The sequence below is a fragment of the Pogona vitticeps genome, chromosome 4 (assembly GCF_051106095.1).
Source record: "Pogona vitticeps strain Pit_001003342236 chromosome 4, PviZW2.1, whole genome shotgun sequence".
Classification (NCBI taxonomy): domain Eukaryota; kingdom Metazoa; phylum Chordata; class Lepidosauria; order Squamata; family Agamidae; genus Pogona; species Pogona vitticeps.
The window spans coordinates 28939315-28953343 of NC_135786.1; the positions used below are offsets into that span (position 1 = coordinate 28939315).

Consider the following 14029-nt stretch of genomic DNA (forward strand, 5'->3'; position numbering starts at 1 on the left):
AATTGTGGCCTGCACTGCAGCTATTAAATGCGTTCTGCCATCTGCTTGGCAACCCAAAATTGCCTTTCTTCCAACTCTTTGTGGTCATATGTTATGCTTAGCTGGATCTTGGGACCACTTACCCAGAGTCATCCTGTGGCAATTTCCTAAATCACATGGTCCAGAAACAGTTCTTACCCATCAATCCTTCCCTGCCCCACCTCAATGATGTCCCAAGGATACACACCCTGGTCTCAGGTTTTGGCCCTGAGAACTCAGGGTGTGCAGTATTGCAGACCTGGCATCCTTGGCATCAGCCAACAGTTGTGTGAATTTTTTTCTGGATTGGTTGAATTCTGTTTTAGAAGTAGAGTGGCCCAATCTGTTTTTGTAAAATTGTGTGTTGTGGGCTCTTGAATTGATTTAATGATCTATATAAATTATTTTGTTCCTGCTTATTGAAATTATTATTTGAAATTATAAACTGCTAAGTGGTGTTATAGGTATATCAGATAAATAAATGTCGCTTTTGCAGAGAAGGTCTTTTGCCAAGCAGGGGCATCTCTGTGACACAGTCATTCTTCTACAGACTGGATTGTTTATGCATTTTAACTTGTTGAAGATAGTGTAGATGTGTTTTAGATAAGTAAACCAAATTCCCTCCCTGTTCCAATTTATTTTCTTCAAGCAAAGCCCTCACTTGCATTTTACATGCCATATCATGGTGGATCATTTTTGTGAATGCATTTCAATCAAATTGCCTTTCGGCGTGTGGGAAGTTCAGCTTTTAAGAGTGCCAGCTAGTATTTTCAGACCAGTTCATCTGCTTTTGAAGAAGCACATCCTTCCCACGCCAAAGAAACTGGCTGCGGTCCAGCGGGCAAACCTGTAGGGTGGCATTTAACTCTCAGAGAAACCAATACTCTATTTTTTCTTAACCCACAAGACAGCTGGAGGTGAGATTGCTTTTGATAATATAGGCATATAGCAAATTGGCTTTCTCACAGATATGGAACAGAAATGTTATTTAGCGTGGAGCTAAGTTATTCTTAATGTTATTGCTTCTGTGGGTATAGAATGGCATACCCTTATCCCCTGCAGTGACTTCTAACTACAGTGATCTCCTTCTGCTTTGCATTCTTAATTGGGGCATGTGCATGTTCATAGTATCTTCAGAGGGTCTTGTCTGTCTGCTTATGTCAGTGGAAGTACCCGGAGAACTCACTAATAGGAAAATGTTCTTGGTAGGAGTATCCTGCCTGAAGAGGGGTGGGCCAGCTTTGGCCTTCTCATTGTTTCAGATTTCAGCTCCCCAAACCCTTAGTATAATTGATACCAAAGGATTGTAGAAGCAGTAATCTCAACCAGAGGTTGTTTAAGAGGGCCAGATGTAGAATATCCATCTATGCCTGTTGTGGAACCTCCCACCCAGGAGCACTGAACTGGTTCCTAAGAATGATTATTTTTATTTTTTAGATTGTATCTTCTAGAACAGTGGTCCCCAACCTTTTTGGCACCGTGGACCGGCTGAGCCTCTGAGGAAGGTGGGGCAACCCCCCCCATGCTCATGCGGGTGCACGCACGCTCTCGGGTGCATGTGCAAAGCGGTGGGGGAGTGTGCGCACGTGCCAGCGCCACCATTAGCACTCCCCCAGTCCTTCACACATGATCAGGAGTGCCTGCCCACATGCCCACCCCTTTGCTCGGGCACATGTGAGAAGGGGTGGGGGAGTGCTCACACCAGTGCTGCCATGCCCACGCATGCGCAAAGCAGCTGTGGGGAGGGGAATGTGTGCAGGAGGTCTGTCTTCACAGCCCGGTCTGTATAATGCTGTCTCTGGGATTCTGGAAGCTGTAGAACTAAAAAGAAACTTCCAAACTCAGACGATTAGTCTGATATCATGTCAACACTGGGTAAAGTTCTTATTACCTGATACCTTTTAAACTGTTACCTTTAAAATGATACCTGTGTGCCGTCAAGTCAATTCTGAGTTATGGAGACTCTTTTCAGGGTAGAGAATACACAGAAGTGCCTCACTATTTCCTTCTTCTGGGGTGCCCTGGGACTGTGCAGCTTACCCATGGCTACATGGACTGGCTCTTCTGCAAGGAAGCACAGTGGGCAATTGAACTCCGAACCTCTGGCTTCACAGCCAGATACCTAAACTCCTGAATTATCCAGCCTGTGGTGTGACCTTTTAGGCTTGGAAATTCATTTTATGATTATCTTGAATTTCTTTTATATTTGATGGGGTTGGATTAAATCTGTTTTTATGATATATGTATTATTATGAATAACATCAATTGTCTCTTGCATGCTTTTTGGGGATGTGGTATTCATTGCTGGAACGAATAGCATAATACAGCTGTCTTAAGACTCCTCGGATGTGGAGAGCAGGTGGTCTTTATGATGCTGAAGTTTTTTTTAATGTAACAAATAGAGACTAGTTGCTAGCCAGGTGTCATAAGGGTGTACAAGCCAACAAAATCTACTGTGAAAATATGAAAAACTTCTTATCTAACAATGTATGAGTGAATCTGGGAATAAAATAGAACACATTGCCACAACTTGGTTAAATTGGATAGAATCATTGAGGGATTAAATGGATATTATGAGTTGAATTTCATCATCTACTCATGAGAAGATGGCTTTCAGCTAAACCAGTGGTTCTTAACCTTAGGTTACTCAGGTGTTTTTGAACTGCAACTCCCAGAAACCCCAGCCAGCACAGCTGGTGGTGAAGGCTTCTGGGAGTTGCACTTCAAAAACAGCTGAGTAACCCAAGGTTAAGAACCACTGAACTAAACCATAAAATTGTGGTCAATATGGATGTGTTTGTATTTTTTGAACTTCATATCCCATGGTTGTCCTTTCTAAGAGACCTATCTGCAGGATCAAGGCCTTGCAGGCACTTAAATTGTGCTCACCTGCCAAGAAAGGCCAGCTGACAGGCTTTATGCCTTGGATAGGCCTAACTTCCTATTTTAAAAGGAAGCTGTCCCAATGGTTGCTGGGAAATTCTCTTTTCAAACAGGAAGTTAGGCTTATTCGAGACATGAAGACTGTTGGCTGAGCCTTCTCTCCAGGTGTGCATAATTTTTATGTCTGTAAGGTCTAGGTCCTGCAATTGGGAGAATTATGGGGCTTCTAGTCCAAAATGTTCATCCTTGGTGGTCAGAGTTATGCCTTTTATTAGACTCAGATGATAACTTGAGCCAATAAATGATGGGGACAATGTTGCTTGACTTCTCAATATGCCTTCCAAATTTCATGACTGTTCTCTTCTATTTGAGGACAGAGCTGTACATGTTTCAGATAAACTGAAACTGGGCTTTGGTATAGTGGTTTATGATGAAATCATATAATTAGTAGTGAAATAAGATTCAGCTAAATTTCTAGCCAGCCAGACTGAAGGAGGAATAGCTTGTCTGATGTCTCAGGCAGCAGAATATCTTGGGTTACCTTGTCTGTGTTCCCCAGTTGCATATGAATGGGCAGCAGCTATGTTGCTGTTTCCCCTTTCTACTTCACCTTTTCCCATCTGCTGGTGGTTTGCTTATAATCTAAACACAGCCTGTTGCTTTTGAAGAGTGGTATGATTCTTCCTCACGTAGAGGCCAAATCCTCTGTTTGTCACATAATATGTTGGTGCTTTTTGAAAGCAGCTTAGGAGCAGCTCCATATGGAGACCCATTATGCCCTCCGACATGGTTCCTTGGCCTGTGATCTGATTAGATTTTCTGTACTCAGGAAAACCAAACCTCTTTAGCAATTGGATTGAATGGACTAAGACCTAGAGGACTGTGAAACACACTGAGCATTTGCTCACCACGTGCTTCGCTCAGGTTGTTCGGAAAGAGCTGTGCTGTAGAATTTCTTGAAGCAGCCCTGATCTGGAAAAAAGGTAAATGTTCTAAAAGACTGGTAATATTTTTAGCAGCGAATGAAAATGTTTGCAGTCTGGATTTAGTACAGTATGTCCATGTTATGTTCTCAGATGGGTAAATAGGAAGAGAGAATGGGCATGGGAGTAAAATAGGAGAGATTGAAGAAGCTACGTGGATGAGGAGAGAAACATTTCAACCTAATAAGAAAGAAGTCCAGTTGCCATTATTCAGCTTCCAGAGCACAAATCAATGCGGCTGCCAAACTAATGGGATGTTGGTAATACAAGTAAGGCCTGCAACAAAATGTTCATATTCCAGGATACCAACCAGTTGTACCTTCTTCTAGGATAGCTCATGTCACAGTATCTTTCCAATAGTCTTTCTGCATTCTTTGGTCAGTGTACAAATTCTGTATTTATTAGTGTTATGAAAAGTCTCTTCCTTGGCGGTGCTTTTTAGATATTTTTCCTACCTATGCAAATCTGGGCTTCTATCCTCTTGAGTACTCATATCTATCTCTCTTTTTATGAGTGGTGTCATTTTTAGTTGCTTAAGAATCCACACAAGAGAATAAGCCTGCTATTAGTAAGTGGGATTTTGGGAGCATGTAGTAGCAAACATTTGAGCTTTCAGAAGACAGTTAAATATAGTAATGGAAAGTGTTGCGGATGTGAACTTGGGATAATTCTTCCACCTCATAAATGATTATGTGAATCTGCCCGTAAGGTGTTGCTTTGTTTTCACTATTGCTCAGTTTCTTTGTCATAAAAATAGAGTGTCTCACAGTAGGACAGGGCAGCCAGGAGTAGGAGAGAAAAATAATGACTCAGTAGGGAAATCATGTAAAAAATGTAATGTGAAGACAAGACCATTAGTTCAGTGGTTTAGATATCTGGCTGCAGAGCCAGAGGTTGAGAATTCGATTCCTCACTGTGCCTCCTTGAAATGAGCTGGACTTGATGATCCATAGCATCTGTCCCATCTCGGCAGTTCTGAGATTATTATTATTCTAAGATTATCATCAAACAATTGTGTGAAAGGACTTCATAACTCACTTTTTAAAATTTTGTATGTATCTATGTGTGTGTACATGCACATGTGCATGTTGCACACACACACAAGTCCTGTATAATTTATTCTTTAGCATGCTTCTGAGATATAATGTACTTTGTTCTACATGCTAACCACCTTATGATGGCTGTGCAATGTAGTGACATGTAGGGACAAATAGGAAACAGAAAAAGGGGTGTGCGTATGTGTGTTTAATTTATATATTTACAGTTGGACCTAACAGGAATGGGAAGGGAAATTGTTTGGGCAGAGTTGATATTGCTGATGCTGTGTCTCTGTGCTGTAACCAAAGGCTTGTGCTCTAATAATAAAACACAAGATCGCTGTATGTTGTAAGCTAGTTTTGAACCGTTACCTGCTTCAGAACCAGAAGATTACTTCTTCAGGAAATTTTATGATCTTGGCAACACAATAATCTCATGAGACTAATTTTTTTAACAAAAACATATAGTTTTGTTTTGAAGAAATTTGCGCATTATTCTTGTCTTTTCAGTAAGAAGCTAGAAAGCAAATTAATGGACATTGAACTGGATTATAATTGGAGAGTGTGAAAGATGTAGTTACGGTCTCATACTAGAAAAATGCACACACAGTTTTGCAGCGATTTTACAAGTGCAGTGCTTGACCTATTCTACTTAATTGTTAGGGAAACAAGCCCAAAGAGATTCTCATTTCAGATTGCTGTATGCCATCTAGGTGTCTCTCATTTTTAAACCTACCCAATGGAGTGCTTTTTATGAAGATGTAAGATTTTAATTTAATTTGCCCTAGTCTTAGGTATTTCTGGAGGATTAAAAAAAATGTGGAACATGTTTTTTGGGTTTTTTTAAAAAAAAAAAACAATGCATGCTGTTTGTGTTTCTAGATGGCCTAGGCCATGTTCAATAATCAGTAGCGTTCAAGGCTATTTAGAATTGGAATATAAATTATTTATCACCTTGGATCCCAGTGGGTGTATACTGTACGGTGGTAAGTGTGACAAACCCAGACCTACTGGGATATGCCACACGTTAACTAAGCTGCCACCAACCATTCCCTATAAGAAGTCACACAGACCAGGGATGGATTTTTAACAAATAAAAGAATAAGGTTTATTTAAATACAACACACAGGGAAAATAAAATGATCAGGTGAATAAGATAAAGTAACGTGGCTTATTCTCATTCATACATGCATACAGTTTGGTTCACACAGAACCCTTAACTTGAAGCACAGACCCTGAACCTATCAGTTCTGGCTAACCAACAGACACCTGAACCTATCAGGTTGGTACTCTGACACACAGTAGTACCCTGTCTGACACACAGACTCCCACACCAGCTTCTTCTTCCCAGCTGCTGCTTCGTCACATCCCAGCGTCTCCCAACTTCACCACACAGGCTTCACATATATATACAGCACAGCCCCTCCTCCTGATGTCCCGCCTTCCACTCTCCATAGGATGGAACTTTCCCTCCAAACCCATGACAGACAGGTAACATCAGTGCTGTATGTAACACCTCCCCTCTTTATAAGTTGTTTTGTAGGGGGAAAGCTAAGGTGCTTTTTCCCAAAAAACAACCTGGATAAAACATACAAAAACATTTATACATACCATATCATACTTACTTATACTTACATTCTAAGTTAACCATAGCAATTAGGCATTTAAACATTTACCATATACATTACATCAATTTACCTTTATTCATACAAACCAAGTTCAAAAAACAGGTACATTTAACTTTTTGTCATCAATATATATACATAGTCCATGTTTCTTTCGCCATCTTCATTCTTCAGGTCTTCTTGACAAGGCGTCAGCAACACAGTTCACTGACCCTCTGACCACCTTCACTTCAAAGTCATAGTCCTGTAGGTTTAAAGCCCACCTCATAAGTTTGCTATTGTGGGTTTTCATTGTCTTTAACCATTGCAATGGTGAATGGTCAGTGCACAGAATAAAATGTCTTCCCCAGATGTAAGGCTTGGCCTTCTGGATCGCGTAGACTATGGCCAAACACTCCTTCTCCACGGTTGCCAAATGTCTCTCACCTTTTTGAAGTTTCCTACTCAGGTAGGACACTGGATGCTGGTCACCATTCTTATCCTCCTGGCATAGAACTGCTCCTACCCCGCTGTTAGACGCATCGGTGTAGATGATGAACTCCCGGTCGAAGTCTGGAGCCCGCAGCACTGGATAGTTGATGAGCGCCTGCTTCAACCTCTGGAACGCCTCCTCCCAGTCGCTGGTCCACGGGATGCGGTCATCAGCCTTCTTCCTCGTCAGATCGGTCAGCGGAGCCGCAATCTCGCTAAACCTCGGGATGAACTTTCTGTAGTAGCCCACCAACCCAAGAAATGATTTGACTTTTTTCTTGGTGTTGGGTCTGGGCCAATCACGAACTGCTTCTATCTTGGCCTCCAGGGGTTTTATCACTCCTCCCCCTACCATGTGACCCAAATATTTTGTTTCTGGGATACCCAGCTGCAGTTTGTTCCCTTTGCAAGGCCTAGGCCAAAGCACTTCCTCCCCTGGGTCAAAGCGCCTCTCCCCGGCTCTCTGGTCATCCCTAGCTTTCTTTCTGACCTTTTGAGCTTGCAGGGTCTCTGCTGCTAGCTCTAGGTTTCTCTTTAGGTCATTCATCAGGGTGTCTATGTATGTCACAACGTCTTGTGGGTCATCCTGGGTGATCTGCTCCCAATTTTGTTTGATCAAATCAAGGGGCCCTTTCACCCTTCTCCCAAATAAAAGTTCAAATGGACTGAACCCGGTACTGGCTTGTGGCACTGATCGATAAGCAAACAAAAGGGATTGCAGCTTCTGGTCCCAATTGTTTGGATTCTCTGCCAAGTAAGCCCTAATCATGCGCATTAGAGTCCCATTGAACTTCTCAGTTAACCCATTACTTTCAGGATGATAAGCAGTGGTTTCCTTGTGCTTAATTCCACAGATTTGCCATAAGCGTTTCATGAGCTTTGATGTGAACGATGTGCCCAAATCTGTGATTATTTCTGAGGCAAATCCCATCCTGGACATATACCCCACCAAGGCATCTGCCACTGTGTTAGTTTCAATGTTAGTCAAGGGTATGGCTTCAGGGTACCTCGTGGCATGGCCCACAATGGTGAGAATGAACCTGTTCCCCCTCTTTGTGGCCTTGGGCAAAGGTCCCACAATATCCACCCCTATGCATTTGAACGGAGTGTCAATCACAGGCAAAGGGCACAACTTTGCTTTGGTCCTGTCGCGGCTATTCCCCTGCCTTTGACACACATCACATTGTTTACAGAACTCCCTGATCTGCTTCCCTATGTCAGGCCAGTAGAAATTCTGTGTGATTCTCTGCTGTGTTTTGTTCACCCCTAAGTGTGCAGCAAACATGTCAGAGTGCCCCCTTTGTAAGATCATGGGGCGATACTTTTCAGGTACCACCAGCTGACTTCTGATCCCCTCTCCCCCTTTTGAGATATTCCTCAGGGTCTCTCTATATAAAATCCCCTTTTTCTCCAGAAATCTCACTGGGGTTTCAGGTGTTAGCTGGGCGTCAGTCACCTGTTCAAAACACTTCTGGAGAGTGGCGTCTGCCTTTTGCTCTTGTCCAAATCTGCTGTCTGTGGTTAAGGTTTCCACCACAGCTTCTGAACTCCCCTCTGCTTCCGTCTCTGGCTCATCATTACCCCCCTGAACTGTCCCCGTGGTGGCTTGTGAGCGTGTAATCACTAGCACCCGTTTCACATGTTCAGCCAGGTCATTTCCCACGAGCACGGCTGCTGGCAGAGTCGATGAAATTGCTAGCCGCCAAACTCCCCTCCAGCCTTGAAAGTTGACAGGTACCTCCGGGACTGGGAGTGAGATTATCTGCCCCTCAATCCCTGCTACCTTTATGCTCTCATTCGGGATTATATATTCCCTAGGAATAATATCTGGATGGCACAGGGTCACCTGAAAACAAGTGTCCCGCAGCCCCCGATACTGACGGCCAAGTATTCCTACGTCCATCCCTGCTGTCTCAAACAACTGAGAATCTGTTCTCACGAGCAAGCATCGCTTGACCTCCACAAGAGGACCACCTTCCTCAGCCTGATCAGCAGATGCAGCCGTTCCAGACTGAGCAGCCATGGCAACAGGCTCCCTCAGTGACAATGAGCCTTGCTCTCTCTGGACACAGAACACAGCTTTTGGCTTGGTTCCACTAGAATCCTGAGGCACAATTCCTTTTAGCTGCTTTAATTTCTCACACTCTGAGATTAGATGGCCCTTTCCCTGACAGAAATAACATTTTCTGGTGTATTTTGAGTCTTTCTCATCTTGTTTTGGTTTTCCCTCCAAAACCTGAGGTCTTGGTTTCATGTCTGAGGGCTTCCCTTCACCATGGGCCCCTCCCCCTTGCTGGTTTTTCCCTGGTCCCTGAGAGTACTTGCTGTAGGTTTCTTTGGGTTTACCTACAGATTTCCCCTCACCCAAGGGCTTTCTTATTTGGGAAATAAAATCTGCAATCTCGGCGGCTTCTACCACAGATTTTGGTTTCCTTTCCCTCACCTGGAATTTCAGTTCCCCATGCAGGACTGAATAGAACTGTTCCAGTGCTATCAAATCTTTAAGCTGCTCGTAGGTCTCTGTCCCCTCCTGAGATAGCCATTTCTCAAGCAGCCTCACCAATTGGGCCCCCACTTGGGTAAAAGTCTGCTCTGGCTTTTTGGTGATTGACCTAAATCTTTGTCTCAACTGTTCCGCATTTATCCCATGTCTTGCAAACACCAGTTTTTTAAACTCTGCAAAATCTTTCATCAGTTCCTCAGGCATCTCGGCATAGACCTCAGCCAGGCTACCACTGATTAAAGATCGCATGATGGTCATCTTCTCAGTTTCCCTCACTGAGAAGTCCACAAACGCTCTTTCCACTAGGGAAAAGAACACCTCAGGACAATCTCCCTTGTGGTACACAGGGAATTTCTTCAGGTCAGCTTTAGACAATTGGCCTCCCTCAGAATCCCTATTGTTATTATTGTTCTGGTTCATCATTTCCAATTTTCTTAATTCAAACGCCATCCTTTCTTTTTCCAGAGCAATTTTCTCTCTCTCTAACCTTTCCTCCTTTTCCATTCTCTCTCTCTCTAATTCAAATTGCCTTTGTTTCTCTCTTTCCCTCTCCTCCACTTCAAATTGCCTCATCCTCAGTTTATGCTGTTGGGCTAGGAGTATTTTTCTGAGTTCTGGGTTTTGTTCTCCCGTGCTGTCACCTTGCACTGAGCCAAATTCATCCTCAGAACCTTGGTCAACCTGGGGGTCTTTCACTTCACCCATTTCTGCCATTTGGCTTCGAGTCAAGGGCATAATCTCCCCTCAGAACAGGTTGCTTTAAAAAGTCAAGCCTCAAAATAAAACGACCACTTTTTTTTTCCTTTTGCCTCAGAACCAGCTTTCCCTAGAGATTGCTGCTGTCCTTCAGCACTTAACTTGCAACTGTAGCAAGTTGGAGTCTACCCCCCTCTGCTGGGCCTCTCAGCAGGCAGGCTAGATCACTGTTACTACGCAGTTTTGCCTCAGCTTTTTTCCCGCCAAAACCAGGCTGCCTCAGAGCACTCTAATCTAGTCTCCCCAGTGGGCACGTTCTTCCACTAGCGCACCTCCCCGTGAGGTACACCTAGAAGATTACCTACGCGCCTCAGATTGTCCCTGACTAGACCCCCCTTGCTCTGGGCACACTTGCCAAGGCTTTGCTGGACCGCTGGACAACTGGACCAGTCGTATCCCACACGCTGGACACCAATCAATGTGACAAACCCAGACCTACTGGGATATGCCACACGTTAACTAAGCTGCCACCAACCATTCCCTATAAGAAGTCACACAGACCAGGGATGGATTTTTAACAAATAAAAGAATAAGGTTTATTTAAATACAACACACAGGGAAAATAAAATGATCAGGTGAATAAGATAAAGTAACGTGGCTTATTCTCATTCATACATGCATACAGTTTGGTTCACACAGAACCCTTAACTTGAAGCACAGACCCTGAACCTATCAGTTCTGGCTAACCAACAGACACCTGAACCTATCAGGTTGGTACTCTGACACACAGTAGTACCCTGTCTGACACACAGACTCCCACACCAGCTTCTTCTTCCCAGCTGCTGCTTCGTCACATCCCAGCGTCTCCCAACTTCACCACACAGGCTTCACATATATATACAGCACAGCCCCTCCTCCTGATGTCCCGCCTTCCACTCTCCATAGGATGGAACTTTCCCTCCAAACCCATGACAGACAGGTAACATCAGTGCTGTATGTAACATTGGAATATAAATTAGAATTTGAATATAAATTATTTATCACCTTGGATCCCAGTGGGTGTATACTGTACGGTGGTAAGTTCTCACAGGCTGTGTAGTTGTTGCTGTGTTTCCTTTCCCACTTGTGTGTGTGGTCCTTTACAGTTCTCACTATAGTGAATTCTTATTAAGATAAGATTATGTTGTTGTAACTCTTGTTCTCACATGTTTCTGGGTTGTTAAAAATTTGATTGTCATCTCCATCAGAGTATAACTTAAAAACCATTTCTGAATGCAAGAAAATAGAAATAAGAAATTGATTTGGTTTTGCCTACAAAAAAAAGGAAGAAAGAAAAGAGAGAGATAGTCTCTCTCCTCACTTCTCCTGTCCTCAATTTTTAAGCAATTTTTCATCTTGCCCTTTTTCTAAGAGTAACTGATAAATGAATGCTGAGTTCTGATGATACCTCAGTTGAAAGCTCCAGAGGTCTAGGTGAAATCCCAGATAACTACAGAAAGTTATATTTGCTTTTTTTTTTTTTTTTTTTGCCAAGGAATACTTTTCAATATTGGTGCTTAGGCTTTTGAAATAATGAATCCCCCCCATTCCCCCCCTTTCTTTAGATAATGCAAAATTAAGGAACCGGGAACTATTTCTACCAAATGGGAACCAAACTACATTTATACATTTGTCAGCTACATCAGGTGTGACTTAAAGATGCAGCAGTCTCTTACAGAGAGCAATTTCTAATGCCTCAGGTTTTGAAGACTTCAGTTCATGTGAGGGATGCAAATCTTATAGTGTTTGACTCTTGGAGGGGAAAAAACTAACAAACAAACAAAAATATCAGTTTCCCCCCTCTTTTCAGTGAGATTTTCTGCTGAAAACCTTGTGGGATTTCTTGGAAGTCTTGTGGTTCTTTTTAATGAAAGAAATGACAAACTGTGCAAAATTATTTTGATTCATGTACTAGATGATTCCAGGATTCACCTGGAAAGGAATACCAGCCTGTACATGATTGTCGCAAGTCCTGCACAGAATGCCTTTTTTCCTGTGCAAGATTTGCCAGAAAGGACATTAAACTGCACAAGATTTAGCAATCTACCAGGCAAAACAGTGCCCCTAAAATAAAATAAATATTCCATTTATCATCAATCTAACCTCTGTGCTGCTTTTGTCAATCTTAAGGGTGCCTTCGATTCTATTAACAGAAGTCTACTATGGGGGAAAAAACCTCTAAGTGGGGAATTGACCCTCGCTTTTGGTTTTTGGTCCGCCATCTTCATACCCTTAACATTACCCAAGTCCGTCTCCCCAGCTCTCAGGTCTTAACTGATAGGATCCCAGTTCAAAATGGTATTCTCCAGGGATGTATCGTTACCCCCTTGCTTTTAAATCTTTTTTAGCTGACTTCCCTTCTTTTCTCTCAAACTCTGATAACTCATCTCCTGCCCTTAATGGGATTCCTCTTCCTGTCCTCCTTATGGTGACGATACGGTCTTTCTCTCACTAAACCTGGTTTATGTTCTTTTCTTAACCATTTACAAAAATACTGTTCACTAAATTACCTCACCATCAACTCTGATAAGACAAAAATTATGGCCTTTTCTAAATGCTGGTCTCCTTCCCCTGGTCAATAGGTCCCCATTCTTACTATCAACTACAAACCTTCAAGTACAGTGGTGCCCCGTATAGCGAGGTTAATCCGTTCCGGATTAACCTTCGCTATACGAAAACATCGCTGTGCGGGGCAGGAAAACCTATTGGAACGCATTAAACTTAGTTTAATGCGTTCCAATAAGTGTCTAAACTTACCCCCTCCAGCGATGTTTTCGCTCTGGCGGCCATTTTGGAGCCGCCGATCAGCTGATCGGCGGCTCCAAAATGGCCGCCGGATGACCCGAAATGGCCCCTATCAGCATTTTCGCGCCCTCCCCTTGCTTAGGGAGGTCGCAAAAACGCTGATAGGGGCCATTTCGGGTCATCCGGCGGCCATTTTGGAGCCGCCGATCAGCTGTTCGGCGGCTCCAAAATGGCCGCCGGAGCCCCAATCGTCGCAAAGCGAGTGTGGCGATTGGGGCTGATCCGTATAGTGATCCCCAAAAAGGGATCGCTATACGGATTTTTCGTTAAACGGTGCACTCGTTAAGCGAGGCACCACTGTACTTAGGGATCATCTTTCATTACAAACTAAATTGGTCCCCTCATAAAAAAGCTGTCATTTCATCCACAGCTCATAATTTTAAGGCAATTGCCAAGTTTCACTTCTCTGCCGATAATCAATTCGTCCCAGCTGTGCTCCACATATTCCAAATCAAAATTATCTCGCAATTATTATATGGAATCTCTGTGTGGATCACATCAGTCCACTCTGGCCTTGACCGCTTAGCGACTTCTTTCTTTAGGAAGATCCTTACCCTTCCAAAATCCATTTGTCTTGCCTCTATCCTACTCGAATTACGGATCCATCTCCCCTCAACCCTGGCTTGGTCCCTCACTTTTAAATACTGGCTTCGCTTGTTTTTAACCAGTCCCCCAGATTCATTACTTTATGCTCTGCTAAGAGATTCTTACTCCCCCAAATTCCGGATAGGTCACGTACTATACAGAAAAGTTCCACCTGCTGATTGGGTGCTTTGCTATCCAAACAGTGCAGTAGGCTTTTCTGGCAGTCTCTACCTTAGCAAGGTAGAAGTTAGACTCGACCTTGGCAGTTCTTAAGTTATTTTCCATCGGGTTCCGCCTCCAGATGCTTTCTAGCTGTCTCCTATTCTGCTTCATAGCCTGCAGCTGCTGGTTAAACCAAGATGCTGGTCAGGCTCTGCGGTGGAG

The 14029-nt window shown here is 43.3% G+C and overlaps 1 protein-coding gene across 2 annotated transcripts in view; it reads left to right on the forward strand.

The window, feature by feature from the left end:
- The window catches only part of ARHGAP40 (Rho GTPase activating protein 40), an 88154-nt gene that overhangs the window by 19928 nt on the left and 54197 nt on the right, over positions 1 to 14029 (forward strand). The window contains exon 1 of one of the 2 annotated variants that reach the window (XM_072996965.2): positions 2990 to 3066. The exons of the other annotated variant lie outside the window; for it this stretch is intronic. The gene's annotated coding sequence lies outside the window, so the exon portion shown is untranslated. Of the gene's footprint in view, positions 1 to 2989; positions 3067 to 14029 lie in introns of those variants that run through there. 2 annotated transcript variants of the gene reach the window in all.